Consider the following 27,162-nt stretch of genomic DNA (forward strand, 5'->3'; position numbering starts at 1 on the left):
GCCCGCGGGATCCCATCATAAATCGATATATACAAGTGGCCCCACGTCGCAAAAACGACGCACAAAAGAGGGGGGAGGTGCAACACTAGGACTTCCCGGGAGGTCACCCATCCCAGTACTACTCCAGGCCAAGCGCGCTTAACTGCGGAGTTCTGATGGAATCCGGTGCATTAACGCTGGTATGATCGCACCCGCAAGGATCTCGCCCCCTCCCCCTCTTCAACGACACCGCCGAGCCACGGGCCCTCGATCCGAAACGGTTCGGCGCAGGGGCTCGCCCTCTTCCCCCGACTTGGCGGCGCCTCCCGCCCCGCGGGGAGCCAGCGGAGGAACGACGAGCGAGAATGAAAAGAAGAGAGGGAAGGAAAAGGCGTAAGTCCCGCGACCACCGACGACGCTCCGTGGAGCGCGCGCGGCCTCTCCGTGAACGATCCGCGGTCCTTCCAGAATTCGAATTCCTACAAAAGTGCATATGATCTACGCCTCTTACCCCACTCTCCTCGTGTCATATCCGCAGCGGTGATGCGAACGGTCCTAGATTCATCGCCCACCGCCGCAAATGCGTCGCCTCCGTTGCACTGTGATCCCGCCCCTGACTTCCGACCAGGGAAAAGAACCTGTTCTCGAATTTCCCTCGGAGCAGTCTTCAAGCGAGTCGCCGTTTCCCTCGGCTGCGCTCCCCCTGCCCCCCTAATGCTCCAGCGATCTCTTCGCCCGCGGGATCCCATCATAAATCGATATATACAAGTGGCCCCACGTCGCAAAAACGACGCACAAAAGAGGGGGGAGGGTGCAACACTAGGACTTCCCGGGAGGTCACCCATCCCAGTACTACTCCAGCCCAAGCGCGCTTAACTGCGGAGTTCTGATGGGATCCGGTGCATTAACGCTGGTATGATCGCACCCGCAAGGATCTCGCCCCCTCCCCCTCTTCAACGGACACCGCCGAGCCACGGGCCCTCGATCCGAAACGGTTCGGCGCAGGGGCTCGCCCTCTTCCCCCGACTTGGCGGCGCCTCCCGCCCCGCGGGAGCCAGCGGAGAACGGACGAGCGAGAATGAAAAGAAGAGAGGGAAGGAAAAGGCGTAAGTCCCGCGACCACCGACGACGCTCCGTGGAGCGCGCGCGGCCTCTCCGTGAACGATCCGCGGTCCTTCCAGAATTCGAATTCCTACAAAAGTGCATATGATCTACACCTCTTACCCCACTCTCCTCGTGTCATATCCGCAGCGGTGATGCGAACGGTCCTAGATTCATCGCCCACCGCCGCAAATGCGTCGCCTCCGTTGCACTGTGATCCCGCCCCTGACTTCCGACCAGGGAAAAGAACCTGTTCTCGAATTTCCCTCGAGCAGTCTTCAAGCGAGTCGCCGTTTCCCCTCGGCTGCGCTCCCCCTGCCCCCCTAATGCTCCAGCGATCTCTTCGCCCGCGGGATCCCATCATAAATCGATATATACAAGTGGCCCCACGTCGCAAAAACGACGCACAAAAGAGGGGGAGGTGCAACACTAGGACTTCCCGGGAGGTCACCCATCCCAGTACTACTCTAGCCCAAGCGCGCTTAACTGCGGAGTTCTGATGGGATCCGGTGCATTAACGCTGGTATGATCGCACCCGCGAGGATCTCGCCCCCTCCCCCTCTTCAAGGGACACCGCCGAGCCACGGGCCCTCGATCCGAAACGGTTCGGCGCAGGGGCTCGCCCTCTCCCCCGACTTGGCGGCGCCTCCCGCCCCGCGGGAGCCAGCGGAAGAACGGACGAGCGAGAATGAAAAGAAGAGAGGGAAGGGAAAGGCGTAAGTCCCGCGACCACCGACGACGCTCTCCGTGGAGCGCGCGCGGCCTCTCTCCGTGAACGATCCGCGGTCCTTCCAGAATTCGAATTCCTACAAAAGTGCATATGATCTACACCTCTTACCCCACTCTCCTCGTGTCATATCCGCAGCGGTGATGCGAACGGTCCTAGATTCATCGCCCACCGCCGCAAATGCGTCGCCTCCGTTGCACTGTGATCCCGCCCCTGACTTCCGACCAGGGAAAAGAACCTGTTCTCGAATTTCCCTCGGCGCAGTCTTAAAGCGAGTCGCCGTTTCCCTCGGCTACGCTCCCCCCCTGCCCCCCTAATGCTCCAGCGATCTCTTCGCTCGCGGGATCCCATTATAAATCGATATACAAGTGGCCCCACGTCGCAAAACGCCGCGCAAAAGAGGGGGGAGGGTGCAACACTAGGACTTCCCGGGAGGTCACCCATCCCAGTACTACTCTAGCCCAAGCGCGCTTAACTGCGGAGTTCTGATGGGATCCGGTGCATTAACGCTGGTATGATCGCACCCGCAAAGATCTCGCCCCCTCCCCCTCTTCAACGGACACCGCCGAGCCACGGGGCCCTCGATCCGAAACGGTTCGGCGCAGGGGCTCGCCCTCTTCCCCGACTCGACGGCGCCTCCCGCCCCGCGGGGAGCCAGCGGAAGAACGGACGAGCGAAAATGAAAAGAAGAGAGAGAAGGAAAAGGCGTAAGTTCCGCGACCACCGGCGGCGCTCCGTGGAGCGCGCGCGGCCTTTCCGCGAACGATCCGCGGTCCTTCCAGAATTCGAATTCCTACAAAAGTGCATATGATCTACACCTCTTACCCCACTCTCCTCGTGCCATATCCGCAGCGGCGATGCGAACGGTCCTAGATTCGTCGCCCACTGCCGCAAATGCGTCGCCGCCGTTGCACTGTGATCCCGCCCCTGACTTCCGACCAGGGAAAAGACCCCGTTCTCGAATTTCCCTCGGAGCAGTCTTAAAGCGAGTCGCCGTTTCCCTCAGCTACGCTCCCCCCTGCCCCCCTAATGCTCCAGCGACCTCTTCGTTCGCGGGATCCCATTATAGATCGATATACAAGTAGCCCCCACGTCGCAAAAACGACGCACGAAAAAGGGGGGGAGGGTGCAACACTAGGACTTCCCGGGAGGTCACCCATCCCAGTACTACTCTAGCCCAAGCGCGCTTAACTGCGGAGTTCTGATGGGATCCGGTGCATTAACGCTGGTATGATCGCACCCGCAAGGATCTCGCCCCCTCCCCCTCTTCAACGGACACCGCCGAGCCACGGGCCCTCGATCCGAAACGGTTCGGCGCAGGGGCTCGCCCTCTTCCCCCGACTTGGCGGCGCCTCCCGCCCCGCGGGGAGCCAGCGGAAGAACGGACGAGCGAGAATGAAAAGAAGAGAGGGAAGGAAAAGGCGTAAGTCCCGCGACCACCGACGACGCTCCGTGGAGCGCGCGCGGCCTCTCCGTGAACGATCCGCGGTCCTTCCAGAATTCGAATTCCTACAAAAGTGCATATGATCTACACCTCTTACCCCACTCTCCTCGTGTCATATCCGCAGCGGTGATGCGAACGGTCCTAGATTCATCGCCCACCGCCGCAAATGCGTCGCCTCCTCCGTTGCACTGTGATCCCGCCCCTGACTTCCGACCAGGGAAAAGAACCTGTTCTCGAATTTCCCTCGGAGCAGTCTTAAAGCGAGTCGCCGTTTCCCTCGGCTGCGCTCCCCCTGCCCCCCTAATGCTCCAGCGATCTCTTCGCTCGCGGGATCCCATTATAAATCGATATACAAGTGGCCCCACGTCGCAAAAACGACGCACAAAAGAGGGGGGAGGGTGCAACACTAGGACTTCCCGGGAGGTCACCCATCCCAGTACTACTCTAGCCCAAGCGCGCTTAACTGCGGAGTTCTGATGGGATCCGGTGCATTAACGCTGGTATGATCGCACCCGCAAGGATCTCGCCCCCTCCCCCTCTTCAAGGGACACCGCCGAGCCACGGGCCCTCGATCCGAAACGGTTCGGCGCAGGGGCTCGCCCTCTTCCCCCCGACTTGGCGGCGCCTCCCCGCCCCGCGGGGAGCCAGCGAGGAACGGACGAGCGAGAATGAAAAGAAGAGAGGGAAGGAAAAGGCGTAAGTTCCGCGACCACCGACGACGCTCCGTGGAGCGCGCGCGGCCTCTCCGTGAACGATCCGCGGTCCTTCCAGAATTCGAATTCCTACAAAAGTGCATATGATCTACACCTCTTACCCCACTCTCCTCGTGCCATCATATCCGCAGCGGTGATGCGAACGGTCCTAGATTCATCGCCCACCGCCGCAAATGCGTCGCCTCCGTTGCACTGTGATCCCGCCCCTGACTTCCGACCAGGGAAAAGAACCTGTTCTCGAATTTCCCTCGAGCAGTCTTCAAGCGAGTCGCCGTTTCCCTCGCTGCGCTCCCCCTGCCCCCCTAATGCTCCAGCGATCTCTTCGCCCGCGGGATCCCATCATAAATCGATATATACAAGTGGCCCCACGTCGCAAAAACGACGCACAAAAGAGGGGGAGGGTGCAACACTAGGACTTCCCGGAGGTCACCCATCCCAGTACTACCAGCCCAAGCGCGCTTAACTGCGGAGTTCTGATGGGATCCGGTGCATTAACGCTGGTATGATCGCACCCGCAAGGATCTCGCCCCCTCCCCCTCTTCAACGGACACCGCCGAGCCACGGGCCCTCGATCCGAAACGGTTCGGCGCAGGGGCTCGCCCTCTTCCCCCCGACTTGGCGGCGCCTCCCGCCCCGCGGGGAGCCAGCGGAAGAACGGACGAGCGAGAATGAAAAGAAGAGAGGGAAGGAAAAGGCGTAAGTCCCGCGACCACCGACGACGCTCCGTGGAGCGCGCGCGGCCTTTCCGTGAACGATCCGCGGTCCTTCCAGAATTCGAATTCCTACAAAAGTGCATATGATCTACACCTCTTACCCCACTCTCCTCGTGTCATCATATCCGCAGCGGTGATGCGAACGGTCCTAGATTCATCGCCCACTGCCGCAAATGCGTCGCCTCCGTTGCACTGTGATCCCGCCCCTGACTTCCGACCAGGGAAAAGAACCTGTTCTCGAATTTCCCTCGCAGTCTTCAAGCGAGTCGCCGTTTCCCTCGGCTGCGCTCCCCCCTGCCCCCCTAATGCTCCAGCGATCTCTTCGTTCGCGGGATCCCATTATAAATCGATATATACGTAGCCCCACGTCGCAAAAACGACGCACGAAAAAGGGGGGGAGGGTGCAACACTAGGACTTCCCGGGAGGTCACCCATCCCAGTACTACTCTAGCCCAAGCGCGCTTAACTGCGGAGTTCTGATGGGATCCGGTGCATTAACGCTGGTATGATCGCACCCGCAAAGATCTCGCCCCCTCCCCCTCTTCAAGGGACACCGCCGAGCCACGGGCCCCATCCACGGCCCTCGATCCGAAACGGTTCGGCGCAGGGGCTCGCCCTCTTCCCCGACTTGGCGGCGCCTCCCGCCCCGCGGGGAGCCAGCGGAAGAACGGACGAGCGAGAATGAAAAGAAGAGAGGGAAGGAAAAGGCGTAAGTCCCGCGACCACCGACGACGCTCCGTGGAGCGCGCGCGGCCTCTCCGTGAACGATCCGCGGTCCTTCCAGAATTCGAATTCCTACAAAAGTGCATATGATCTACACCTCTTACCCCACTCTCCTCGTGTCATATCCGCAGCGGTGATGCGAACGGTCCTAGATTCATCGCCCACTGCCGCAAATGCGTCGCCTCCGTTGCACTGTGATCCCGCCCCTGACTTCCGACCAGGGAAAAGAACCTGTTCTCGAATTTCCCTCGGAGCAGTCTTCAAGCGAGTCGCCGTTCCCTCCCTCGGCTGCGCTCCCCCTGCCCCCCTAATGCTCCAGCGATCTCTTCCGCCCGCGGGATCCCATCATAAATCGATATATACAAGTGGCCCCACGTCGCAAAAACGACGCACAAAAGAGGGGGGAGGGTGCAACACTAGGACTTCCCGGGAGGTCACCCATCCCAGTACTACTCCAGCCCAAGCGCGCTTAACTGCGGAGTTCTGATGGGATCCGGTGCATTAACGCTGGTATGATCGCACCCGCAAGGATCTCGCCCCCTCCCCCTCTTCAACGGACACCGCCGAGCCACGGGCCCTCGATCCGAAACGGTTCGGCGCAGGGGCTCGCCCTCTTCCCCCGACTTGGCGGCGCCTCCCGCCCCGCGGGAGCCAGCGGAGGAACGGACGAGCGAGAATGAAAAGAAGAGAGGGAAGGAAAAGGCGTAAGTCCCGCGACCACCACGACGACGCTCCGTGGAGCGCGCGCGGCCTCTCCGTGAACGATCCGCGGTCCTTCCAGAATTCGAATTCCTACAAAAGTGCATATGATCTACGCCTCTTACCCCACTCTCCTCGTGTCATATCCGCAGCGGTGATGCGAACGGTCCTAGATTCATCGCCCACCGCCGCAAATGCGTCGCCTCCGTTGCACTGTGATCCCGCCCCTGACTTCCGACCAGGGAAAAGAACCTGTTCTCGAATTTCCCTCGGAGCAGTCTTCAAGCGAGTCGCCGTTTCCCTCGCTGCGCTCCTCCCCTGCCCCCCTGCCCCCCTAATGCTCCAGCGATCTCTTCGCCCGCGGGATCCCATCATAAATCGATATATACAAGTGGCCCCACGTCGCAAAAACGACGCACAAAAGAGGGGGAGGGTGCAACACTAGGACTTCCCGGGAGGTCACCCATCCCAGTACTACTCCAGCCCAAGCGCGCTTAACTGCGGAGTTCTGATGGGATCCGGTGCATTAACGCTGGTATGATCGCACCCGCAAGGATCTCGCCCCCTCCCCCTCTTCAACGGACACCGCCGAGCCACGGGCCCTCGATCCGAAACGGTTCGGCGCAGGGGCTCGCCCTCTTCCCCCGACTTGGCGGCGCCTCCCGCCCCGCGGGAGCCAGCGGAGGAACGGACGAGCGAGAATGAAAAGAAGAGAGGGAAGGAAAAGGCGTAAGTCCCGCGACCACCGACGACGCTCCGTGGAGCGCGCGCGGCCTCTCCGTGAACGATCCGCGGTCCTTCCAGAATTCGAATTCCTACAAAAGTGCATATGATCTACACCTCTTACCCCACTCTCCTCGTGTCATATCCGCAGCGGTGATGCGAACGGTCCTAGATTCATCGCCCACCGCCGCAAATGCGTCGCCTCCGTTGCACTGTGATCCCGCCCCTGACTTCCGACCAGGGAAAAGAACCTGTTCTCGAATTTCCCTCGAGCAGTCTTCAAGCGAGTCGCCGTTTCCCTCGGCTGCGCTCCCCCTGCCCCCCTAATGCTCCAGCGATCTCTTCGCTCCGCGGGATCCCATCATAAATCGATATATACAAGTGGCCCCACGTCGCAAAAACGACGCACAAAAGAGGGGGGAGGGTGCAACACTAGGACTTCCCGGGAGGTCACCCATCCCAGTACTACTCTCCAGCCCAGCGCGCTTAACTGCGGAGTTCTGATGGGATCCGGTGCATTAACGCTGGTATGATCGCACCCGCAAGGATCTCGCCCCCTCCCCCTCTTCAACGGACACCGCCGAGCCACGGGCCCTCGATCCGAAACGGTTCGGCGCAGGGGCTCGCCCTCTTCCCCCGACTTGGCGGCGCCTCCCCCCCCGCGGGGGAGCCAGCGGAGGAACGGACGAGCGAGAATGAAAAGAAGAGAGGGAAGGAAAAGGCGTAAGTCCCGCGACCACCGACGACGCTCCGTGGAGCGCGCGCGGCCTCTCCGTGAACGATCCGCGGTCCTTCCAGAATTCGAATTCCTACAAAAGTGCATATGATCTACGCCTCTTACCCCACTCTCCTCGTGTCATATCCGCAGCGGTGATGCGAACGGTCCTAGATTCATCGCCCACCGCCGCAAATGCGTCGCCTCCGTTGCACTGTGATCCCGCCCCTGACTTCCGACCAGGGAAAAGAACCTGTTCTCGAATTTCCCTCGGAGCAGTCTTCAAGCGAGTCGCCGTTTCCCTCGGCTGCGCTCCCCCTGCCCCCCTAATGCTCCAGCGATCTCTTCGCCCGCGGGATCCCATCATAAATCGATATATACAAGTGGCCCCACGTCGCAAAAACGACGCACAAAAGAGGGGGGAGGGTGCAACACTAGGACTTCCCGGGAGGTCACCCATCCCAGTACTACTCTCAGCCCAAGCGCGCTTAACTGCGGAGTTCTGATGGGATCCGGTGCATTAACGCTGGTATGATCGCACCCGCAAGGATCTCGCCCCCTCCCCCCTCTTCTAACGGACACCGCCGAGCCACGGCCCTCGATCCGAAACGGTTCGGCGCAGGGGCTCGCCCTCTTCCCCCGACTTGGCGGCGCCTCCCGCCCCGCGGGGAGCCAGCGGAAGAACGGACGAGCGAGAATGAAAAGAAGAGAGGGAAGGAAAAGGCGTAAGTCCCGCGACCACCGACGACGCTCCGTGGAGCGCGCGCGGCCTCTCCGTGAACGATCCGCGGTCCTTCCAGAATTCGAATTCCTACAAAAGTGCATATGATCTACGCCTCTTACCCCACTCTCCTCGTGTCATATCCGCAGCGGTGATGCGAACGGTCCTAGATTCATCGCCCACCGCCGCAAATGCGTCGCCTCCGTTGCACTGTGATCCCGCCCCTGACTTCCGACCAGGGAAAAGAACCTGTTCTCGAATTTCCCTCGGAGCAGTCTTCAAGCGAGTCGCCGTTCCCTCTCCCTCCGCTCCCCCTGCCCCCCTAATGCTCCAGCGATCTCTTCGCCCGCGGGATCCCATCATAAATCGATATATACAAGTGGCCCCACGTCGCAAAAACGACGCACAAAAGAGGGGGGAGGGTGCAACACTAGGACTTCCCGGAGGTCACCCATCCCAGTACTACTCCAGCCCAAGCGCGCTTAACTGCGGAGTTCTGATGGGATCCGGTGCATTAACGCTGGTATGATCGCACCCGCAAGGATCTCGCCCCCTCCCCCTCTTCAATCGAACGACACCGCCGAGCCACGGGCCCTCGATCCGAAACGGTTCGGCGCAGGGCTCGCCCTCTCCTCCCCCCGACTTGGCGGCGCCTCCCGCCCCGCGGGGAGCCAGCGGAAGAACGGACGAGCGAGAATGAAAAGAAGAGAGGGAAGGAAAAGGCGTAAGTCCCGCGACCACCGACGACGCTCCGTGGAGCGCGCGCGGCCTCTCCGTGAACGATCCGCGGTCCTTCCAGAATTCGAATTCCTACAAAAGTGCATATGATCTACGCCTCTTACCCCACTCTCCTCGTGTCATATCCGCAGCGGTGATGCGAACGGTCCTAGATTCATCGCCCACCGCCGCAAATGCGTCGCCTCCGTTGCACTGTGATCCCGCCCCTGACTTCCGACCAGGGAAAAGAACCTGTTCTCGAATTTCCCTCGGAGCAGTCTTCAAGCGAGTCGCCGTTTCCCTCGGCTGCGCTCTCCCTCCCCCCTGCTCCCCCTACCCTCCAGCGATCTCTTCGCTCCGCGGGATCCCATCATAAATCGATATATACAAGTGGCCCCACGTCGCAAAAAACGACGCACAAAAGAGGGGGGAGGGTGCAACACTAGGACTTCCCGGGAGTCACCCATCCACCCATCCCAGTACTACCCCAAAGCGCGCTTAACTGCGGAGTTCTGATGGGATCCGGTGCATTAACGCTGGTATGATCGCACCCGCAAGGATCTCGCCCCCTCCCTCCCCCTCTTCAACGACACACCCGCCGAGCCACGGCCGTCGATCCGAAACGGTTCGGCGCAGGGCTCGCCCTCTTCCCCCGACTTGGCGGCGCCTCCCCGCCCCGCGGGGAGCCAGCGGAAGAACGGACGAGCGAGAATGAAAAGAAGAGAGGGAAGGAAAAGGCGTAAGTCCCGCGACCACCGACGACGCTCCGTGGAGCGCGCGCGGCCTCTCCGTGAACGATCCGCGGTCCTTCCAGAATTCGAATTCCTACAAAAGTGCATATGATCTACGCCTCTTACCCCACTCTCCTCGTGTCATATCCGCAGCGGTGATGCGAACGGTCCTAGATTCATCGCCCACCGCCGCAAATGCGTCGCCTCCGTTGCACTGTGATCCCGCCCCTGACTTCCGACCAGGGAAAAGAACCTGTTCTCGAATTTCCCTCGGAGCAGTCTTCAAGCGAGTCGCCGTTTCCCTCGGCTACGCTCCCCCCTGCCCCCCTAATGCTCCAGCGATCTCTTCGCCCGCGGGATCCCATCATAAATCGATATATACAAGTGGCCCCACGTCGCAAAAACGACGCACAAAAGAGGGGAGGGTGCAACACTAGGACTTCCCGGGAGGTCACCCATCCCAGTACTACTCTAGCCCAAGCGCGCTTAACTGCGGAGTTCTGATGGGATCCGGTGCATTAACGCTGGTATGATCGCACCCGCAAGGATCTCGCCCCCCCCCTCCCCTCTTCAACGGACACCGCCGAGCCACGGGCCCTCGATCCGAAACGGTTCGGCGCAGGGGCTCGCCCTCTTCCCCCGACTTGGCGGCGCCTCCCGCCCCGCGGGAGCCAGCGGAGAACGGACGAGCGAGAATGAAAAGAAGAGAGGGAAGGAAAAGGCGTAAGTCCCGCGACCACCGACGACGCTCCGTGGAGCGCGCGCGGCCTCTCCCGTGAACGATCCGCGGTCCTTCCAGAATTCGAATTCCTACAAAAGTGCATATGATCTACACCTCTTACCCCACTCTCCTCGTGTCATATCCGCAGCGGTGATGCGAACGGTCCTAGATTCATCGCCCACTGCCGCAAATGCGTCGCCTCCGTTGCACTGTGATCCCGCCCCTGACTTCCGACCAGGGAAAAGAACCTGTTCTCGAATTTCCCTCGGAGCAGTCTTAAAGCGAGTCGCCGTTTCCTCCCTCGCTGCGCTCCCCCTGCCCCCCTAATGCTCCAGCGATCTCTTCGCTCGCGGGATCCCATCATAAATCGATATATACAAGTGGCCCCACGTCGCAAAACGCCGCACAAAAAAGAGGGGGGAGGGTGCAACACTAGGACTTCCCGGGAGGTCACCCATCCCAGTACTACTCTAGCCCAAGCGCGCTTAACTGCGGAGTTCTGATGGGATCCGGTGCATTAACGCTGGTATGATCGCACCCGCAAAGATCTCGCCCCCTCCCCCTCTTCAAGGGACACCGCCGAGCCACGGCCCTCGATCCGAAACGGTTCGGCGCAGGGGCTCGCCCTCTCCCCCGACTTGGCGGCGCCTCCCGCCCCGCGGGGAGCCAGCGGAAGAACGGACGAGCGAAAATGAAAAGAAGAGAGAGAAGGAAAAGGCGTAAGTTCCGCGACCACCGACGACGCTCCGTGGAGCGCGCGCGGCCTCTCCGTGAACGATCCGCGGTCCTTCCAGAATTCGAATTCCTACAAAAGTGCATATGATCTACACCTCTTACCCCACTCTCCTCGTGTCATATCCGCAGCGGTGATGCGAACGGTCCTAGATTCATCGCCCACTGCCGCAAATGCGTCGCCTCCGTTGCACTGTGATCCCGCCCCTGACTTCCGACCAGGGAAAAGAACCTGTTCTCGAATTTCCCTCGGAGCAGTCTTAAAGCGAGTCGCCGTTTCCCTCGGCTGCGCTCCCCCTGCCCCCCTAATGCTCCAGCGATCTCTTCGCTCGCGGGATCCCATTATAAATCGATATACAAGTGGCCCCACGTCGCAAAAACGACGCACGAAAAAGGGGGGGAGGGTGCAACACTAGGACTTCCCGGGAGGTCACCCATCCCAGTACTACTCTAGCCCAAGCGCGCTTAACTGCGGAGTTCTGATGGGATCCGGTGCATTAACGCTGGTATGATCGCACCCGCAAGGATCTCGCCCCCTCCCCCTCTTCAACGGACACCGCCGAGCCACGGGCCCTCGATCCGAAACGGTTCGGCGCAGGGGCTCGCCCTCTTCCCCCGACTTGGCGGCGCCTCCCGCCCCGCGGGGAGCCAGCGGAAGAACGGACGAGCGAGAATGAAAAGAAGAGAGGGAAGGAAAAGGCGTAAGTCCCGCGACCACCGACGACGCTCCGTGGAGCGCGCGCGGCCTCTCCGTGAACGATCCGCGGTCCTTCCAGAATTCGAATTCCTACAAAAGTGCATATGATCTACACCTCTTACCCCACTCTCCTCGTGTCATATCCGCAGCGGTGATGCGAACGGTCCTAGATTCATCGCCCACCGCCGCAAATGCGTCGCCTCCGTTGCACTGTGATCCCGCCCCTGACTTCCGACCAGGGAAAAGAACCTGTTCTCGAATTTCCCTCGGAGCAGTCTTCAAGCGAGTCGCCGTTTCCCTCGGCTGCGCTCCCCCTGCCCCCCTAATGCTCCAGCGATCTCTTCGCCCGCGGGATCCCATCATAAATCGATATATACAAGTGGCCCCACGTCGCAAAAACGACGCACAAAAGAGGGGGGAGGGTGCAACACTAGGACTTCCCGGGAGGTCACCCATCCCAGTACTACTCTCCAGCCCAAGCGCGCTTAACTGCGGAGTTCTGATGGGATCCGGTGCATTAACGCTGGTATGATCGCACCCGCAAGGATCTCGCCCCCTCCCCCTCTTCAACGGACACCGCCGAGCCACGGGCCCTCGATCCGAAACGGTTCGGCGCAGGGGCTCGCCCTCTTCCCCCGACTTGGCGGCGCCTCCCGCCCCGCGGGAGCCAGCGGAAGAACGGACGAGCGAGAATGAAAAGAAGAGAGGGAAGGAAAAGGCGTAAGTCCCGCGACCACCGACGACGCTCCGTGGAGCGCGCGCGGCCTCTCCGTGAACGATCCGCGGTCCTTCCAGAATTCGAATTCCTACAAAAGTGCATATGATCTACGCCTCTTACCCCACTCTCCTCGTGTCATATCCGCAGCGGTGATGCGAACGGTCCTAGATTCATCGCCCACCGCCGCAAATGCGTCGCCTCCGTTGCACTGTGATCCCGCCCCTGACTTCCGACCAGGGAAAAGAACCTGTTCTCGAATTTCCCTCGGAGCAGTCTTCAAGCGAGTCGCCGTTTCCCTCGGCTGCGCTCCCCCTGCCCCCCTAATGCTCCAGCGATCTCTTCGCTCGCGGGATCCCATCATAAATCGATATATACAAGTGGCCCCACGTCGCAAAAACGACGCACAAAAGAGGGGGAGGGTGCAACACTAGGACTTCCCGGGAGGTCACCCATCCCAGTACTACTCTAGCCCAAGCGCGCTTAACTGCGGAGTTCTGATGGGATCCGGTGCATTAACGCTGGTATGATCGCACCCGCAAGGATCTCGCCCCCTCCCCCTCTTCAACGGACACCGCCCGAGCCACGGGCCCTCGATCCGAAACGGTTCGGCGCAGGGGCTCGCCCTCTTCCCCCGACTTGGCGGCGCCTCCCGCCCCGCGGGAGCCAGCGGAGGAACGGACGAGCGAGAATGAAAAGAAGAGAGGGAAGGAAAAGGCGTAAGTCCCGCGACCACCGACGACGCTCCGTGGAGCGCGCGCGGCCTCTCCGTGAACGATCCGCGGTCCTTCCAGAATTCGAATTCCTACAAAAGTGCATATGATCTACCGCCTCTTACCCCACTCTCCTCGTGTCATATCCGCAGCGGTGATGCGAACGGTCCTAGATTCATCGCCCACCGCCGCAAATGCGTCGCCTCCGTTGCACTGTGATCCCGCCCCTGACTTCCGACCAGGGAAAAGAACCTGTTCTCGAATTTCCCTCGGAGCAGTCTTCAAGCGAGTCGCCGTTTCCCTCGGCTGCGCTCCCCCTGCCCCCCTAATGCTCCAGCGATCTCTTCGCCCGCGGGATCCCATCATAAATCGATATATACAAGTGGCCCCACGTCGCAAAAACGACGCACAAAAGAGGGGGGAGGGTGCAACACTAGGACTTCCCGGAGGTCACCCATCCCAGTACTACTCCAGCCCAAGCGCGCTAACTCGGAGCTGAGGACGCAGCTGAGCTGATGTCGTCCAGCTGCGCGCTTCGCCTGCGTAACGCGCGCCCCGCAAGGATCTCGCCCCCTCCCCCTCTTCAACGGACACCGCCGAGCCACGGGCCCTCGATCCGAAACGGTTCGGCGCAGGGGCTCGCCCTCTTCCCCCGACTTGGCGGCGCCTCCCGCCCCGCGGGAGCCAGCGGAGGAACGGACGAGCGAGAATGAAAAGAAGAGAGGGAAGGAAAAGGCGTAAGTCCCGCGACCACCGACGACGCTCCGTGGAGCGCGCGCGGCCTCTCCGTGAACGATCCGCGGTCCTTCCAGAATTCGAATTCCTACAAAAGTGCATATGATCTACACCTCTTACCCCACTCTCCTCGTGTCATATCCGCAGCGGTGATGCGAACGGTCCTAGATTCATCGCCCACCGCCGCAAATGCGTCGCCTCCGTTGCACTGTGATCCCGCCCCTGACTTCCGACCAGGGAAAAGAACCTGTTCTCGAATTTCCCTCGGAGCAGTCTTCAAGCGAGTCGCCGTTTCCCTCGGCTGCGCTCCCCCTGCCCCCCTAATGCTCCAGCGATCTCTTCGCTCCGCGGGATCCCATCATAAATCGATATATACAAGTGGCCCCACGTCGCAAAAACGACGCACAGAAAAGGGGGGGAGGGTGCAACACTAGGACTTCCCGGGAGGTCACCCATCCCAGTACTACTCCAGCCCAAGCGCGCTTAACTGCGGAGTTCTGATGGGATCCGGTGCATTAACGCTGGTATGATCGCACCCGCAAGGATCTCGCCCCCTCCCCCTCTTCAACGGACACCGCCGAGCCACGGGCCCTCGATCCGAAACGGTTCGGCGCAGGGGCTCGCCCTCTTCCCCCGACTTGGCGGCGCCTCCCGCCCCGCGGGGAGCCAGCGGAAGAACGGACGAGCGAGAATGAAAAGAAGAGAGGGAAGGAAAAGGCGTAAGTCCCGCGACCACCGACGACGCTCCGTGGAGCGCGCGCGCGCCTCTCCGTGAACGATCCGCGGTCCTTCCAGAATTCGAATTCCTACAAAAGTGCATATGATCTACGCCTCTTACCCCACTCTCCTCGTGTCATATCCGCAGCGGTGATGCGAACGGTCCTAGATTCATCGCCCACCGCCGCAAATGCGTCGCCTCCGTTGCACTGTGATCCCGCCCCTGACTTCCGACCAGGGAAAAGAACCTGTTCTCGAATTTCCCTCGGAGCAGTCTTCAAGCGAGTCGCCGTTTCCCCCTCGGCTGCGCTCCCCCCTGCCCCCCTAATGCTCCAGCGATCTCTTCGCTCCGCGGGATCCCATCATAAATCGATATATACAAGTGGCCCCACGTCGCAAAAACGACGCACAAAAGGGGGGGGGGGTGCAACACTAGGACTTCCCGGGAGGTCACCCATCCCAGTACTACTCTAGCCCAAGCGCGCTTAACTGCGGAGTTCTGATGGGATCCGGTGCATTAACGCTGGTATGATCGCACCCGCAAGGATCTCGCCCCCTCCCCCTCTTCAACGGACACCGCCGAGCCACGGGCCCTCGATCCGAAACGGTTCGGCGCAGGGGCTCGCCCTCTTCCCCCGACTTGGCGGCGCCTCCCGCCCCGCGGGGAGCCAGCGGAAGAACGGACGAGCGAGAATGAAAAGAAGAGAGGGAAGGAAAAGGCGTAAGTCCCGCGACCACCGACGACGCTCCGTGGAGCGCGCGCGGCCTCTCCGTGAACGATCCGCGGTCCTTCCAGAATTCGAATTCCTACAAAAGTGCATATGATCTACGCCTCTTACCCCACTCTCCTCGTGTCATATCCGCAGCGGTGATGCGAACGGTCCTAGATTCATCGCCCACCGCCGCAAATGCGTCGCCTCCGTTGCACTGTGATCCCGCCCCTGACTTCCGACCAGGGAAAAGAACCTGTTCTCGAATTTCCCTCGGAGCAGTCTTCAAGCGAGTCGCCGTTTCCCTCGGCTGCGCTCCCCCTGCCCCCCTAATGCTCCAGCGATCTCTTCGCCCGCGGGATCCCATCATAAATCGATATATACAAGTGGCCCCACGTCGCAAAAACGACGCACAAAAGAGGGGGAGGGTGCAACACTAGGTTCCCGGGAGGTCACCCATCCCAGTACTACTCTAGCCCAAGCGCGCTTAACTGCGGAGTTCTGATGGGATCCGGTGCATTAACGCTGGTATGATCGCACCCGCAAGGATCTCGCCCCCTCCCCCCTCTTCAACGGACACCGCCGAGCCACGGGCCCTCGATCCGAAACGGTTCGGCGCAGGGGCTCGCCCTCTTCCCCCGACTTGGCGGCGCCTCCCGCCCCGCGGGAGCCAGCGGAGGAACGGACGAGCGAGAATGAAAAGAAGAGAGGGAAGGAAAAGGCGTAAGTCCCGCGACCACCGACGACGCTCCGTGGAGCGCGCGCGGCCTCTCCGTGAACGATCCGCGGTCCTTCCAGAATTCGAATTCCTACAAAAGTGCATATGATCTACGCCTCTTACCCCACTCTCCTCGTGTCATATCCGCAGCGGTGATGCGAACGGTCCTAGATTCATCGCCCACCGCCGCAAATGCGTCGCCTCCTCCGTTGCACTGTGATCCCGCCCCTGACTTCCGACCAGGGAAAAGAACCTGTTCTCGAATTTCCCTCGGAGCAGTCTTCAAGCGAGTCGCCGTTTCCCTCGGCTGCGCTCCCCCTGCCCCCCTAATGCTCCAGCGATCTCTTCGCCCGCGGGATCCCATCATAAATCGATATATACAAGTGGCCCCACGTCGCAAAAACGACGCACAAAAGAGGGGGGAGGGTGCAACACTAGGACTTCCCGGGAGGTCACCCATCCCAGTACTACTCTAGCCCAAGCGCGCTTAACTGCGGAGTTCTGATGGGATCCGGTGCATTAACGCTGGTATGATCGCACCCGCAAGGATCTCGCCCCCTCCCCCTCTTCAAGGGACACCGCCGAGCCACGGGCCCCATCCACGGCCCTCGATCCGAAACGGTTCGGCGCAGGGGCTCGCCCTCTCCCCCGACTTGGCGGCGCCTCCCGCCCCGCGGGGAGCCAGCGGAGAAACGGACGAGCGAGAATGAAAAGAAGAGAGGGAAGGAAAAGGCGTAAGTCCCGCGACCACCGACGACGCTCCGTGGAGCGCGCGCGCCGCCTCTCCGTGAACGATCCGCGGTCCTTCCAGAATTCGAATTCCTACAAAAGTGCATATGATCTACGCCTCTTACCCCACTCTCCTCGTGTCATATCCGCAGCGGTGATGCGAACGGTCCTAGATTCATCGCCCACCGCCGCAAATGCGTCGCCTCCGTTGCACTGTGATCCCGCCCCTGACTTCCGACCAGGGAAAAGAACCTGTTCTCGAATTTCCCTCGGAGCAGTCTTCAAGCGAGTCGCCGTTTCCCTCGGCTGCGCTCCCCCTGCCCCCCTAATGCTCCAGCGATCTCTTCGCTCCGCGGGATCCCATCATAAATCGATATATACAAGTGGCCCCACGTCGCAAAAACGACGCACAAAAGAGGGGGGAGGGTGCAACACTAGGACTTCCCGGGAGGTCACCCATCCCAGTACTACTCCAGCCCAAGCGCGCTTAACTGCGGAGTTCTGATGGGATCCGGTGCATTAACGCTGGTATGATCGCACCCGCAAGGATCTCGCCCCCTCCCCCTCTTCAACGGACACCGCCGAGCCACGGGCCCTCGATCCGAAACGGTTCGGCGCAGGGGCTCGCCCTCTTCCCCCGACTTGGCGGCGCCTCCCGCCCCGCGGGGAGCCAGCGGAAGAACGGACGAGCGAGAATGAAAAGAAGAGAGGGAAGGAAAAGGCGTAAGTCCCGCGACCACCGACGACGCTCCGTGGAGCGCGCGCGGCCTCTCCGTGAACGATCCGCGGTCCTTCCAGAATTCGAATTCCTACAAAAGTGCATATGATCTACGCCTCTTACCCCACTCTCCTCGTGTCATATCCGCAGCGGTGATGCGAACGGTCCTAGATTCATCGCCCACCGCCGCAAATGCGTCGCCTCCGTTGCACTGTGATCCCGCCCCTGACTTCCGACCAGGGAAAAGAACCTGTTCTCGAATTTCCCTCGAGCAGTCTTAAAGCGAGTCGCCGTTTCCCTCGGCTGCGCTCCCCCTGCCCCCCTAATGCTCCAGCGATCTCTTCGCCCGCGGGATCCCATCATAAATCGATATATACAAGTGGCCCCACGTCGCAAAAACGACGCACAAAAGAGGGGGGAGGGTGCAACACTAGGACTTCCCGGGAGGTCACCCATCCCAGTACTACTCCAGCCCAAGCGCGCTTAACTGCGGAGTTCTGATGGGATCCGGTGCATTAACGCTGGTATGATCGCACCCGCAAGGATCTCGCCCCCTCCCCCTCTTCAAGGGACACCGCCGAGCCACGGGCCCTCGATCCGAAACGGTTCGGCGCAGGGGCTCGCCCTCTTCCCCGACTTGGCGGCGCCTCCCGCCCCGCGGGGAGCCAGCGGAAGAACGGACGAGCGAGAATGAAAAGAAGAGAGGGAAGGAAAAGGCGTAAGTCCCGCGACCACCGACGACGCTCCGTGGAGCGCGCGCGGCCTCTCCGTGAACGATCCGCGGTCCTTCCAGAATTCGAATTCCTACAAAAGTGCATATGATCTACACCTCTTACCCCACTCTCCTCGTGTCATATCCGCAGCGGTGATGCGAACGGTCCTAGATTCATCGCCCACCGCCGCAAATGCGTCGCCTCCGTTGCACTGTGATCCCGCCCCTGACTTCCGACCAGGGAAAAGAACCTGTTCTCGAATTTCCCTCGGAGCAGTCTTCAAGCGAGTCGCCGTTTCCCTCGGCTGCGCTCCCCCTGCCCCCCTAATGCTCCAGCGATCTCTTCGCCCGCGGGATCCCATCATAAATCGATATATACAAGTGGCCCCACGTCGCAAAAACGACGCACAAAAGAGGGGGGAGGGTGCAACACTAGGACTTCCCGGGAGGTCACCCATCCCAGTACTACTCCAGCCCAAGCGCGCTTAACTGCGGAGTTCTGATGGGATCCGGTGCATTAACGCTGGTATGATCGCACCCGCAAGGATCTCGCCCCCTCCCCCTCTTCAACGGACACCGCCGAGCCACGGGCCCTCGATCCGAAACGGTTCGGCGCAGGGGCTCGCCCTCTTCCCCCGACTTGGCGGCGCCTCCCGCCCCGCGGGGAGCCAGCGGAAGAACGGACGAGCGAGAATGAAAAGAAGAGAGGGAAGGAAAAGGCGTAAGTCCCGCGACCACCGACGACGCTCCGTGGAGCGCGCGCGGCCTCTCCGTGAACGATCCGCGGTCCTTCCAGAATTCGAATTCCTACAAAAGTGCATATGATCTACACCTCTTACCCCACTCTCCTCGTGTCATATCCGCAGCGGTGATGCGAACGGTCCTAGATTCATCGCCCACCGCCGCAAATGCGTCGCCGCCGTTGCACTGTGATCCCGCCCCTGACTTCCGACCAGGGAAAAGAACCTGTTCTCGAATTTCCCTCGGAGCAGTCTTCAAGCGAGTCGCCGTTTCCCTCGGCTGCGCTCCCCCTGCCCCCCTAATGCTCCAGCGATCTCTTCGCTCGCGGGATCCCATCATAAATCGATATATACAAGTGGCCCCACGTCGCAAAAACGACGCACAAAAGAGGGGGGAGGGTGCAACACTAGGACTTCCCGGGAGGTCACCCATCCCAGTACTACTCTAGCCCAAGCGCGCTTAACTGCGGAGTTCTGATGGGATCCGGTGCATTAACGCTGGTATGATCGCACCCGCAAGGATCTCGCCCCCTCCCCCTCTTCAACGGACACCGCCGAGCCACGGGCCCTCGATCCGAAACGGTTCGGCGCAGGGGCTCGCCCTCTTCCCCCGACTTGGCGGCGCCTCCCGCCCCGCGGGGAGCCAGCGGAAGAACGGACGAGCGAGAATGAAAAGAAGAGAGGGAAGGAAAAGGCGTAAGTCCCGCGACCACCGACGACGCTCCGTGGAGCGCGCGCGGCCTCTCCGTGAACGATCCGCGGTCCTTCCAGAATTCGAATTCCTACAAAAGTGCATATGATCTACACCTCTTACCCCACTCTCCTCGTGTCATATCCGCAGCGGTGATGCGAACGGTCCTAGATTCATCGCCCACCGCCGCAAATGCGTCGCCTCCGTTGCACTGTGATCCCGCCCCTGACTTCCGACCAGGGAAAAGAACCTGTTCTCGAATTTCCCTCGGAGCAGTCTTCAAGCGAGTCGCCGTTTCCCTCGGCTGCGCTCCCCCTGCCCCCCTAATGCTCCAGCGATCTCTTCGCTCCGCGGATCCCATCATAAATCGATATATATAAGTGGCCCCACGTCGCAAAAACGACGCACAAAAGAGGGGGGAGGGTGCAACACTAGGACTTCCCGGGAGGTCACCCATCCCAGTACTACTCTAGCCCAAGCGCGCTTAACTGCGGAGTTCTGATGGGATCCGGTGCATTAACGCTGGTATGATCGCACCCGCAAGGATCTCGCCCCCCTCCCCCCTCTTCAACGGACACCGCCGAGCCACGGGCCCTCGATCCGAAACGGTTCGGCGCAGGGGCTCGCCCTCTTCCCCCGACTTGGCGGCGCCTCCCGCCCCGCGGGGAGCCAGCGGAAACGGACGAGCGAGAATGAAAAGAAGAGAGGGAAGGAAAAGGCGTAAGTCCCGCGACCACCGACGACGCTCCGTGGAGCGCGCGCGGCCTCTCCGTGAACGATCCGCGGTCCTTCCAGAATTCGAATTCCTACAAAAGTGCATATGATCTACACCTCTTACCCCACTCTCCTCGTGTCATATCCGCAGCGGTGATGCGAACGGTCCTAGATTCATCGCCCACCGCCGCAAATGCGTCGCCTCCGTTGCACTGTGATCCCGCCCCTGACTTCCGACCAGGGAAAAGAACCTGTTCTCGAATTTCCCTCGGAGCAGTCTTCAAGCGAGTCGCCGTTTCCCTCGGCTGCGCTCCCCCTGCCCCCCTAATGCTCCAGCGATCTCTTCGCCCCGCGGGATCCCATCATAAATCGATATATACAAGTGGCCCCACGTCGCAAAAACGACGCACAGAAAAGGGGGGGAGGGTGCAACACTAGGACTTCCCGGGAGGTCACCCATCCCAGTACTACTCTAGCCCAAGCGCGCTTAACTGCGGAGTTCTGATGGGATCCGGTGCATTAACGCTGGTATGATCGCACCCGCAAAGATCTCGCCCCCTCCCCCTCTTCAACGGACACCGCCGAGCCACGGGCCCTCGATCCGAAACGGTTCGGCGCAGGGGCTCGCCCTCTTCCCCCGACTTGGCGGCGCCTCCCGCCCCGCGGGGAGCCAGCGGAAGAACGGACGAGCGAGAATGAAAAGAAGAGAGGGAAGGAAAAGGCGTAAGTCCCGCGACCACCGACGACGCTCCGTGGAGCGCGCGCGCGGCCTCTCCGTGAACGATCCGCGGTTCTTCCAGAATTCGAATTCCTACGGAAGTGCATATGATCCACACCTCTTACCCCACTCTCCTCGTGTCATATCCGCAGCGGCGATGCGAACGGTCCTAGATTCATCGCCCACTGCCGCAAAATGCGTCGCCGCCGTTGCACTGTGATCCCGCCCCTGACTCCCGACCAGGGAAAAGACCCCGTTCTCGAATTTCCCTCGGAGCAGTCTTAAAGCGAGTCGCCGTTTCCCTCAGCTACGCTCCCCCCTGCCCCCCCTAATGCTCCGGCGATCTCTTCGCTCGCGGGCTCCCATTATAAATCGATATACAAGTAGCCCCACGTCGCAAAACGCCGCGCAAAAGAGGGGGAGGGTGCAACACTAGGACTTCCCGGGAGGTCACCCATCCCAGTACTACTCCAGCCCAAGCGCGCTTAACTGCGGAGTTCTGATGGGATCCGGTGCATTAACGCTGGTATGATCGCACCCGCAAGGATCTCGCCCCCTCCCCCTCTTCAACGGACACCGCCGAGCCACGGGCCGTCGATCCGAAACGGTTCGGCGCAGGGGCTCGCCCTCTTCCCCCGACTTGGCGGCGCCTCCCGCCCCGCGGGGAGCCAGCGGAGGAACGGACGAGCGAGAATGAAAAGAAGAGAGGGAAGGAAAAGGCGTAAGTCCCGCGACCACCGACGACGCTCCGTGGAGCGCGCGCGGCCTCTCCGTGAACGATCCGCGGTCCTTCCAGAATTCGAATTCCTACAAAAGTGCATATGATCTACGCCTCTTACCCCACTCTCCTCGTGTCATATCCGCAGCGGTGATGCGAACGGTCCTAGATTCATCGCCCACCGCCGCAAATGCGTCGCCTCCGTTGCACTGTGATCCCGCCCCTGACTACTTCCGACCAGGGAAAAGAACCTGTTCTCGAATTTCCCTCGGAGCAGTCTTCAAGCGAGTCGCCGTTTCCCTCGGCTGCTGCGCTCCCCCTGCCCCCCTAATGCTCCAGCGATCTCTTCGCCCGCGGGATCCCATCATAAATCGATATATACAAGTGGCCCCACGTCGCAAAACGCCGCACAAAAGAGGGGGGAGGGTGCAACACTAGGACTTCCCGGGAGGTCACCCATCCCAGTACTACTCTAGCCCAAGCGCGCTTAACTGCGGAGTTCTGATGGGATCCGGTGCATTAACGCTGGTATGATCGCACCCGCAAAGATCTCGCCCCCTCCCCCTCTTCAAGGGACACCGCCGAGCCACGGGCCCCATCCACGGCCCTCGATCCGAAACGGTTCGGCGCAGGGGCTCGCCCTCTCCCCCGACTTGGCGGCGCCTCCCGCCCCGCGGGGAGCCAGCGGAAGAACGGACGAGCGAAAATGAAAAGAAGAGAGAGAAGGAAAAGGCGTAAGTTCCGCGACCACCGACGACGCTGCGTGGAGCTCGCGCGGCCTCTTTCCGTGAACCCTCCGCGGTCCTTCCAGAATTCGAATTCCTACAAAAGTGCATATGATCTACACCTCTTACCCCACTCTCCTCGTGTCATATCCGCAGCGGTGATGCGAACGGTCCTAGATTCATCGCCCACCGCCGCAAATGCGTCGCCTCCGTTGCACTGTGATCCCGCCCCTGACTTCCGACCAGGGAAAAGAACCTGTTCTCGAATTTCCCTCGGAGCAGTCTTCAAGCGAGTCGCCGTTTCCCTCGGCTGCGCTCCCCCTGCCCCCCTAATGCTCCAGCGATCTCTTCGCTCGCGGGATCCCATCATAAATCGATATATACAAGTGGCCCCACGTCGCAAAAACGACGCACAAAAGAGGGGGGAGGGTGCAACACTAGGACTTCCCGGGAGGTCACCCATCCCAGTACTACTCCAGCCCAAGCGCGCTTAACTGCGGAGTTCTGATGGGATCCGGTGCATTAACGCTGGTATGATCGCACCCGCAAGGATCTCGCCCCCTCCCCCTCTTCAACGGACACCGCCGAGCCACGGGCCCTCGATCCGAAACGGTTCGGCGCAGGGGCTCGCCCTCTTCCCCCGACTTGGCGGCGCCTCCCGCCCCGCGGGGAGCCAGCGGAAGAACGGACGAGCGAGAATGAAAAGAAGAGAGGGAAGGAAAAGGCGTAAGTCCCGCGACCACCGACGACGCTCCGTGGAGCGCGCGCGGCCTCTCCGTGAACGATCCGCGGTCCTTCCAGAATTCGAATTCCTACAAAAGTGCATATGATCTACGCCTCTTACCCCACTCTCCTCGTGTCATATCCGCAGCGGCGATGCGAACGGTCCTAGATTCATCGCCCACTGCCGCAAATGCGTCGCCGCCGTTGCACTGTGATCCCGCCCCTGACTCCCGACCAGGGAAAAGACCCCGTTCTCGAATTTCCCTCGGAGCAGTCTTAAAGCGAGTCGCCGTTTCCCTCAGCTACGCTCCCCCCTGCCCCCCCTAATGCTCCGGCGATCTCTTCGCTCTCGGGCTCCCATTATAAATCGATATACAAGTAGCCCCACGTCGCAAAACGCCGCGCAAAAGAGGGGGGAGGGTGCAACACTAGGACTTCCCGGGAGGTCACCCATCCCAGTACTACTCTAGCCCAAGCGCGCTTAACTGCGGAGTTCTGATGGGATCCGGTGCATTAACGCTGGTATGATCGCACCCGCAAAGATCTCGCCCCCTCCCCCTCTTCAATTCAACGACACCGCCGAGCCACGGGCCCTCGATCCGAAACGGTTCGGCGCAGGGGCTCGCCCTCTTCCCCCGACTTGGCGGCGCCTCCCCCCCCGCGGGGAGCCAGCGGAAGAACGGACGAGCGAGAATGAAAAGAAGAGAGGGAAGGAAAAGGCGTAAGTCCCGCGACCACCGACGACGCTCCGTGGAGCGCGCGCGGCCTCTCCGTGAACGATCCGCGGTCCTTCCAGAATTCGAATTCCTACAAAAGTGCATATGATCTACACCTCTTACCCCACTCTCCTCGTGTCATATCCGCAGCGGTGATGCGAACGGTCCTAGATTCATCGCCCACCGCCGCAAATGCGTCGCCTCCGTTGCACTGTGATCCCGCCCCTGACTTCCGACCAGGGAAAAGAACCTGTTCTCGAATTTCCCTCGGAGCAGTCTTCAAGCGAGTCGCCGTTTCCCTCGGCTGCGCTCCCCCCGCCCCCTTAATGCTCCAGCGATCTCTTCGCCCGCGGGATCCCATCATAAATCGATATATACGTAGCCCCACGTCGCAAAAACGACGCACAAAAAGGGGGGAGGGTGCAACACTAGGACTTCCCGGGAGGTCACCCATCCCAGTACTACTCCAGCCCAAGCGCGCTTAACTGCGGAGTTCTGATGGGATCCGGTGCATTAACGCTGGTATGATCGCACCCGCAAGGATCTCGCCCCCTCCCCCTCTTCAAGGGACACCGCCGAGCCACGGGCCCCATCCACGGCCCTCGATCCGAAACGGTTCGGCGCAGGGGCTCGCCCTCTCCCCCGACTTGGCGGCGCCTCCCGCCCCGCGGGGAGCCAGCGGAAGAACGGACGAGCGAGAATGAAAAGAAGAGAGGGAAGGAAAAGGCGTAAGTCCCGCGACCACCGACGACGCTCCGTGGAGCGCGCGCGGCCTCTCCGTGAACGATCCGCGGTCCTTCCAGAATTCGAATTCCTACAAAAGTGCATATGATCTACGCCTCTTACCCCACTCTCCTCGTGTCATATCCGCAGCGGTGATGCGAACGGTCCTAGATTCATCGCCCACCGCCGCAAATGCGTCGCCTCCGTTGCACTGTGATCCCGCCCCTGACTTCCGACCAGGGAAAAGAACCTGTTCTCGAATTTCCCTCGGAGCAGTCGTCTTCAAGCGAGTCGCCGTTTCCCTCGGCTGCGCTCCCCCTGCCCCCCTAATGCTCCAGCGATCTCTTCGCCCGCGGGATCCCATCATAAATCGATATATACAAGTGGCCCCACGTCGCAAAAACGACGCACAAAAGAGGGGGGAGGGTGCAACACTAGGACTTCCCGGGAGGTCACCCATCCCAGTACTACTCCAGCCCAAGCGCGCTTAACTGCGGAGTTCTGATGGGATCCGGTGCATTAACGCTGGTATGATCGCACCCGCAAGGATCTCGCCCCCTCCCCCTCTTCAACGGACACCGCCGAGCCACGGGCCCTCGATCCGAAACGGTTCGGCGCAGGGGCTCGCCCTCTTCCCCCGACTTGGCGGCGCCTCCCGCCCCGCGGGGAGCCAGCGGAAGAACGGACGAGCGAGAATGAAAAGAAGAGAGGGAAGGAAAAGGCGTAAGTCCCGCGACCACCGACGACGCTCCGTGGAGCGCGCGCGGCCTCTCCGTGAACGATCCGCGGTCCTTCCAGAATTCGAATTCCTACAAAAGTGCATATGATCTACGCCTCTTACCCCACTCTCCTCGTGTCATATCCGCAGCGGTGATGCGAACGGTCCTAGATTCATCGCCCACCGCCGCAAATGCGTCGCCTCCGTTGCACTGTGATCCCGCCCCTGACTTCCGACCAGGGAAAAGAACCTGTTCTCGAATTTCCCTCGGAGCAGTCTTAGAGCGAGTCGCCGTTTCCCTCAGCTACGCTCCCCCCTGCCCCCCCTAATGCTCCGGCGATCTCTTCGCTCCGCGGGATCCCATCATAAATCGATATATACAAGTGGCCCCACGTCGCAAAAACGACGCACAGAAAAGGGGGGGAGGGTGCAACACTAGGACTTCCCGGGAGGTCACCCATCCCAGTACTACTCCAGCCCAAGCGCGCTTAACTGCGGAGTTCTGATGGGATCCGGTGCATTAACGCTGGTATGATCGCACCCGCAAGGATCTCGCCCCCTCCCCCTCTTCAACGGACACCGCCGAGCCACGGGCCCTCGATCCGAAACGGTTCGGCGCAGGGGCTCGCCCTCTTCCCCCGACTTGGCGGCGCCTCCCGCCCCGCGGGGAGCCAGCGGAAGAACGGACGAGCGAGAATGAAAAGAAGAGAGGGAAGGAAAAGGCGTAAGTCCCGCGACCACCGACGACGCTCCGTGGAGCGCGCGCGGCCTCTCCGTGAACGATCCGCGGTCCTTCCAGAATTCGAATTCCTACAAAAGTGCATATGATCTACACCTCTTACCCCACTCTCCTCGTGTCATATCCGCAGCGGTGATGCGAACGGTCCTAGATTCATCGCCCACTGCCGCAAATGCGTCGCCTCCGTTGCACTGTGATCCCGCCCCTGACTTCCGACCAGGGAAAAGAACCTGTTCTCGAATTTCCCTCGGAGCAGTCTTAAAGCGAGTCGCCGTTTCCCTCGGCTGCGCTCCCCCTGCCCCCCTAATGCTCCAGCGATCTCTTCGCTCGCGGGATCCCATTATAAATCGATATACAAGTGGCCCCACGTCGCAAAAACGACGCACAAAAGAGGGGGGAGGGTGCAACACTAGGACTTCCCGGGAGGTCACCCATCCCAGTACTACTCTAGCCCAAGCGCGCTTAACTGCGGAGTTCTGATGGGATCCGGTGCATTAACGCTGGTATGATCGCACCCGCAAGGATCTCGCCCCCTCCCCCTCTTCAACGGACACCGCCGAGCCACGGGCCCTCGATCCGAAACGGTTCGGCGCAGGGGCTCGCCCTCTTCCCCCGACTTGGCGGCGCCTCCCGCCCCGCGGGGAGCCAGCGGAAGAACGGACGAGCGAGAATGAAAAGAAGAGAGGGAAGGAAACGGCGTAAGTCCCGCGACCACCGACGACGCTCCGTGGAGCGCGCGCGGCCTCTCCGTGAACGATCCGCGGTCCTTCCAGAATTCGAATTCCTACAAAAGTGCATATGATCTACACCTCTTACCCCACTCTCCTCGTGTCATATCCGCAGCGGTGATGCGAACGGTCCTAGATTCATCGCCCACCGCCGCAAATGCGTCGCCTCCGTTGCACTGTGATCCC

The 27,162-nt window shown here is 61.0% G+C and overlaps 35 non-coding genes and 1 pseudogene across 35 annotated transcripts; all 36 read right to left on the minus strand.

Moving 5' to 3' along the window:
* Nucleotides 1-74: 74 nt before the first annotated feature.
* LOC149245327 (5S ribosomal RNA) lies at nucleotides 75-193 on the minus strand. The gene has a single exon (XR_016267528.1). It is a non-coding gene; the product is annotated as a 5S ribosomal RNA (ribosomal RNA).
* Nucleotides 194-787: 594 nt separating this feature from the next.
* LOC149245328 (5S ribosomal RNA) lies at nucleotides 788-906 on the minus strand. Its single transcript, XR_016267780.1, has one exon. It is a non-coding gene; the product is annotated as a 5S ribosomal RNA (ribosomal RNA).
* A 592-nt stretch (nucleotides 907-1,498) lies between these two features.
* LOC149245329 (5S ribosomal RNA) lies at nucleotides 1,499-1,617 on the minus strand. The gene has a single exon (XR_016267407.1). It is a non-coding gene; the product is annotated as a 5S ribosomal RNA (ribosomal RNA).
* Nucleotides 1,618-2,214: 597 nt separating this feature from the next.
* LOC149245330 (5S ribosomal RNA) lies at nucleotides 2,215-2,333 on the minus strand. Its single transcript, XR_016267820.1, has one exon. It is a non-coding gene; the product is annotated as a 5S ribosomal RNA (ribosomal RNA).
* A 597-nt stretch (nucleotides 2,334-2,930) lies between these two features.
* LOC149245331 (5S ribosomal RNA) lies at nucleotides 2,931-3,049 on the minus strand. The gene has a single exon (XR_016267821.1). It is a non-coding gene; the product is annotated as a 5S ribosomal RNA (ribosomal RNA).
* Nucleotides 3,050-3,646: 597 nt separating this feature from the next.
* On the minus strand, nucleotides 3,647-3,765 carry LOC149245332 (5S ribosomal RNA). The gene has a single exon (XR_016267823.1). It is a non-coding gene; the product is annotated as a 5S ribosomal RNA (ribosomal RNA).
* A 597-nt stretch (nucleotides 3,766-4,362) lies between these two features.
* On the minus strand, nucleotides 4,363-4,478 carry LOC149245333 (5S ribosomal RNA). The gene has a single exon (XR_016267555.1). It is a non-coding gene; the product is annotated as a 5S ribosomal RNA (ribosomal RNA).
* A 597-nt stretch (nucleotides 4,479-5,075) lies between these two features.
* On the minus strand, nucleotides 5,076-5,194 carry LOC149245334 (5S ribosomal RNA). The gene has a single exon (XR_016267824.1). It is a non-coding gene; the product is annotated as a 5S ribosomal RNA (ribosomal RNA).
* A 611-nt stretch (nucleotides 5,195-5,805) lies between these two features.
* On the minus strand, nucleotides 5,806-5,924 carry LOC149245335 (5S ribosomal RNA). The gene has a single exon (XR_016267781.1). It is a non-coding gene; the product is annotated as a 5S ribosomal RNA (ribosomal RNA).
* A 605-nt stretch (nucleotides 5,925-6,529) lies between these two features.
* Nucleotides 6,530-6,648, minus strand: LOC149245336 (5S ribosomal RNA). Its single transcript, XR_016267783.1, has one exon. It is a non-coding gene; the product is annotated as a 5S ribosomal RNA (ribosomal RNA).
* A 595-nt stretch (nucleotides 6,649-7,243) lies between these two features.
* LOC149245337 (5S ribosomal RNA) lies at nucleotides 7,244-7,363 on the minus strand (annotated as a pseudogene).
* A 597-nt stretch (nucleotides 7,364-7,960) lies between these two features.
* Nucleotides 7,961-8,080, minus strand: LOC149245338 (5S ribosomal RNA). The gene has a single exon (XR_016267478.1). It is a non-coding gene; the product is annotated as a 5S ribosomal RNA (ribosomal RNA).
* Nucleotides 8,081-8,677: 597 nt separating this feature from the next.
* LOC149245339 (5S ribosomal RNA) lies at nucleotides 8,678-8,795 on the minus strand. Its single transcript, XR_016267435.1, has one exon. It is a non-coding gene; the product is annotated as a 5S ribosomal RNA (ribosomal RNA).
* Nucleotides 8,796-10,128: 1,333 nt separating this feature from the next.
* Nucleotides 10,129-10,247, minus strand: LOC149245340 (5S ribosomal RNA). Its single transcript, XR_016267825.1, has one exon. It is a non-coding gene; the product is annotated as a 5S ribosomal RNA (ribosomal RNA).
* Nucleotides 10,248-10,848: 601 nt separating this feature from the next.
* On the minus strand, nucleotides 10,849-10,967 carry LOC149245341 (5S ribosomal RNA). The gene has a single exon (XR_016267826.1). It is a non-coding gene; the product is annotated as a 5S ribosomal RNA (ribosomal RNA).
* Nucleotides 10,968-11,560: 593 nt separating this feature from the next.
* LOC149245342 (5S ribosomal RNA) lies at nucleotides 11,561-11,679 on the minus strand. Its single transcript, XR_016267827.1, has one exon. It is a non-coding gene; the product is annotated as a 5S ribosomal RNA (ribosomal RNA).
* Nucleotides 11,680-12,275: 596 nt separating this feature from the next.
* LOC149245343 (5S ribosomal RNA) lies at nucleotides 12,276-12,396 on the minus strand. Its single transcript, XR_016267487.1, has one exon. It is a non-coding gene; the product is annotated as a 5S ribosomal RNA (ribosomal RNA).
* Nucleotides 12,397-12,990: 594 nt separating this feature from the next.
* Nucleotides 12,991-13,109, minus strand: LOC149245344 (5S ribosomal RNA). The gene has a single exon (XR_016267828.1). It is a non-coding gene; the product is annotated as a 5S ribosomal RNA (ribosomal RNA).
* Nucleotides 13,110-14,438: 1,329 nt separating this feature from the next.
* On the minus strand, nucleotides 14,439-14,557 carry LOC149245345 (5S ribosomal RNA). The gene has a single exon (XR_016267784.1). It is a non-coding gene; the product is annotated as a 5S ribosomal RNA (ribosomal RNA).
* Nucleotides 14,558-15,157: 600 nt separating this feature from the next.
* Nucleotides 15,158-15,276, minus strand: LOC149245346 (5S ribosomal RNA). Its single transcript, XR_016267817.1, has one exon. It is a non-coding gene; the product is annotated as a 5S ribosomal RNA (ribosomal RNA).
* A 595-nt stretch (nucleotides 15,277-15,871) lies between these two features.
* On the minus strand, nucleotides 15,872-15,988 carry LOC149245347 (5S ribosomal RNA). The gene has a single exon (XR_016267450.1). It is a non-coding gene; the product is annotated as a 5S ribosomal RNA (ribosomal RNA).
* Nucleotides 15,989-16,587: 599 nt separating this feature from the next.
* LOC149245348 (5S ribosomal RNA) lies at nucleotides 16,588-16,706 on the minus strand. Its single transcript, XR_016267829.1, has one exon. It is a non-coding gene; the product is annotated as a 5S ribosomal RNA (ribosomal RNA).
* Nucleotides 16,707-17,316: 610 nt separating this feature from the next.
* LOC149245349 (5S ribosomal RNA) lies at nucleotides 17,317-17,435 on the minus strand. Its single transcript, XR_016267785.1, has one exon. It is a non-coding gene; the product is annotated as a 5S ribosomal RNA (ribosomal RNA).
* A 595-nt stretch (nucleotides 17,436-18,030) lies between these two features.
* LOC149245350 (5S ribosomal RNA) lies at nucleotides 18,031-18,149 on the minus strand. The gene has a single exon (XR_016267786.1). It is a non-coding gene; the product is annotated as a 5S ribosomal RNA (ribosomal RNA).
* A 595-nt stretch (nucleotides 18,150-18,744) lies between these two features.
* On the minus strand, nucleotides 18,745-18,863 carry LOC149245351 (5S ribosomal RNA). Its single transcript, XR_016267787.1, has one exon. It is a non-coding gene; the product is annotated as a 5S ribosomal RNA (ribosomal RNA).
* Nucleotides 18,864-19,459: 596 nt separating this feature from the next.
* Nucleotides 19,460-19,578, minus strand: LOC149245352 (5S ribosomal RNA). The gene has a single exon (XR_016267830.1). It is a non-coding gene; the product is annotated as a 5S ribosomal RNA (ribosomal RNA).
* Nucleotides 19,579-20,174: 596 nt separating this feature from the next.
* LOC149245353 (5S ribosomal RNA) lies at nucleotides 20,175-20,293 on the minus strand. Its single transcript, XR_016267831.1, has one exon. It is a non-coding gene; the product is annotated as a 5S ribosomal RNA (ribosomal RNA).
* A 598-nt stretch (nucleotides 20,294-20,891) lies between these two features.
* LOC149245354 (5S ribosomal RNA) lies at nucleotides 20,892-21,010 on the minus strand. The gene has a single exon (XR_016267832.1). It is a non-coding gene; the product is annotated as a 5S ribosomal RNA (ribosomal RNA).
* Nucleotides 21,011-21,607: 597 nt separating this feature from the next.
* On the minus strand, nucleotides 21,608-21,726 carry LOC149245355 (5S ribosomal RNA). The gene has a single exon (XR_016267789.1). It is a non-coding gene; the product is annotated as a 5S ribosomal RNA (ribosomal RNA).
* A 601-nt stretch (nucleotides 21,727-22,327) lies between these two features.
* On the minus strand, nucleotides 22,328-22,446 carry LOC149245356 (5S ribosomal RNA). Its single transcript, XR_016267834.1, has one exon. It is a non-coding gene; the product is annotated as a 5S ribosomal RNA (ribosomal RNA).
* Nucleotides 22,447-23,055: 609 nt separating this feature from the next.
* Nucleotides 23,056-23,174, minus strand: LOC149245357 (5S ribosomal RNA). Its single transcript, XR_016267790.1, has one exon. It is a non-coding gene; the product is annotated as a 5S ribosomal RNA (ribosomal RNA).
* A 595-nt stretch (nucleotides 23,175-23,769) lies between these two features.
* LOC149245358 (5S ribosomal RNA) lies at nucleotides 23,770-23,888 on the minus strand. The gene has a single exon (XR_016267835.1). It is a non-coding gene; the product is annotated as a 5S ribosomal RNA (ribosomal RNA).
* A 597-nt stretch (nucleotides 23,889-24,485) lies between these two features.
* LOC149245359 (5S ribosomal RNA) lies at nucleotides 24,486-24,604 on the minus strand. Its single transcript, XR_016267795.1, has one exon. It is a non-coding gene; the product is annotated as a 5S ribosomal RNA (ribosomal RNA).
* Nucleotides 24,605-25,214: 610 nt separating this feature from the next.
* On the minus strand, nucleotides 25,215-25,333 carry LOC149245360 (5S ribosomal RNA). Its single transcript, XR_016267805.1, has one exon. It is a non-coding gene; the product is annotated as a 5S ribosomal RNA (ribosomal RNA).
* Nucleotides 25,334-25,933: 600 nt separating this feature from the next.
* Nucleotides 25,934-26,052, minus strand: LOC149245361 (5S ribosomal RNA). Its single transcript, XR_016267812.1, has one exon. It is a non-coding gene; the product is annotated as a 5S ribosomal RNA (ribosomal RNA).
* Nucleotides 26,053-26,646: 594 nt separating this feature from the next.
* Nucleotides 26,647-26,765, minus strand: LOC149245362 (5S ribosomal RNA). The gene has a single exon (XR_016267836.1). It is a non-coding gene; the product is annotated as a 5S ribosomal RNA (ribosomal RNA).
* Nucleotides 26,766-27,162: the final 397 nt, after the last annotated feature.

This window comes from Pinus tabuliformis, chromosome 7 (genome assembly GCF_031772625.1).
Source record: "Pinus tabuliformis cultivar Carrire ecotype Pingquan chromosome 7, CPIR1, whole genome shotgun sequence".
NCBI lineage: Eukaryota > Viridiplantae > Streptophyta > Pinopsida > Pinales > Pinaceae > Pinus > Pinus tabuliformis.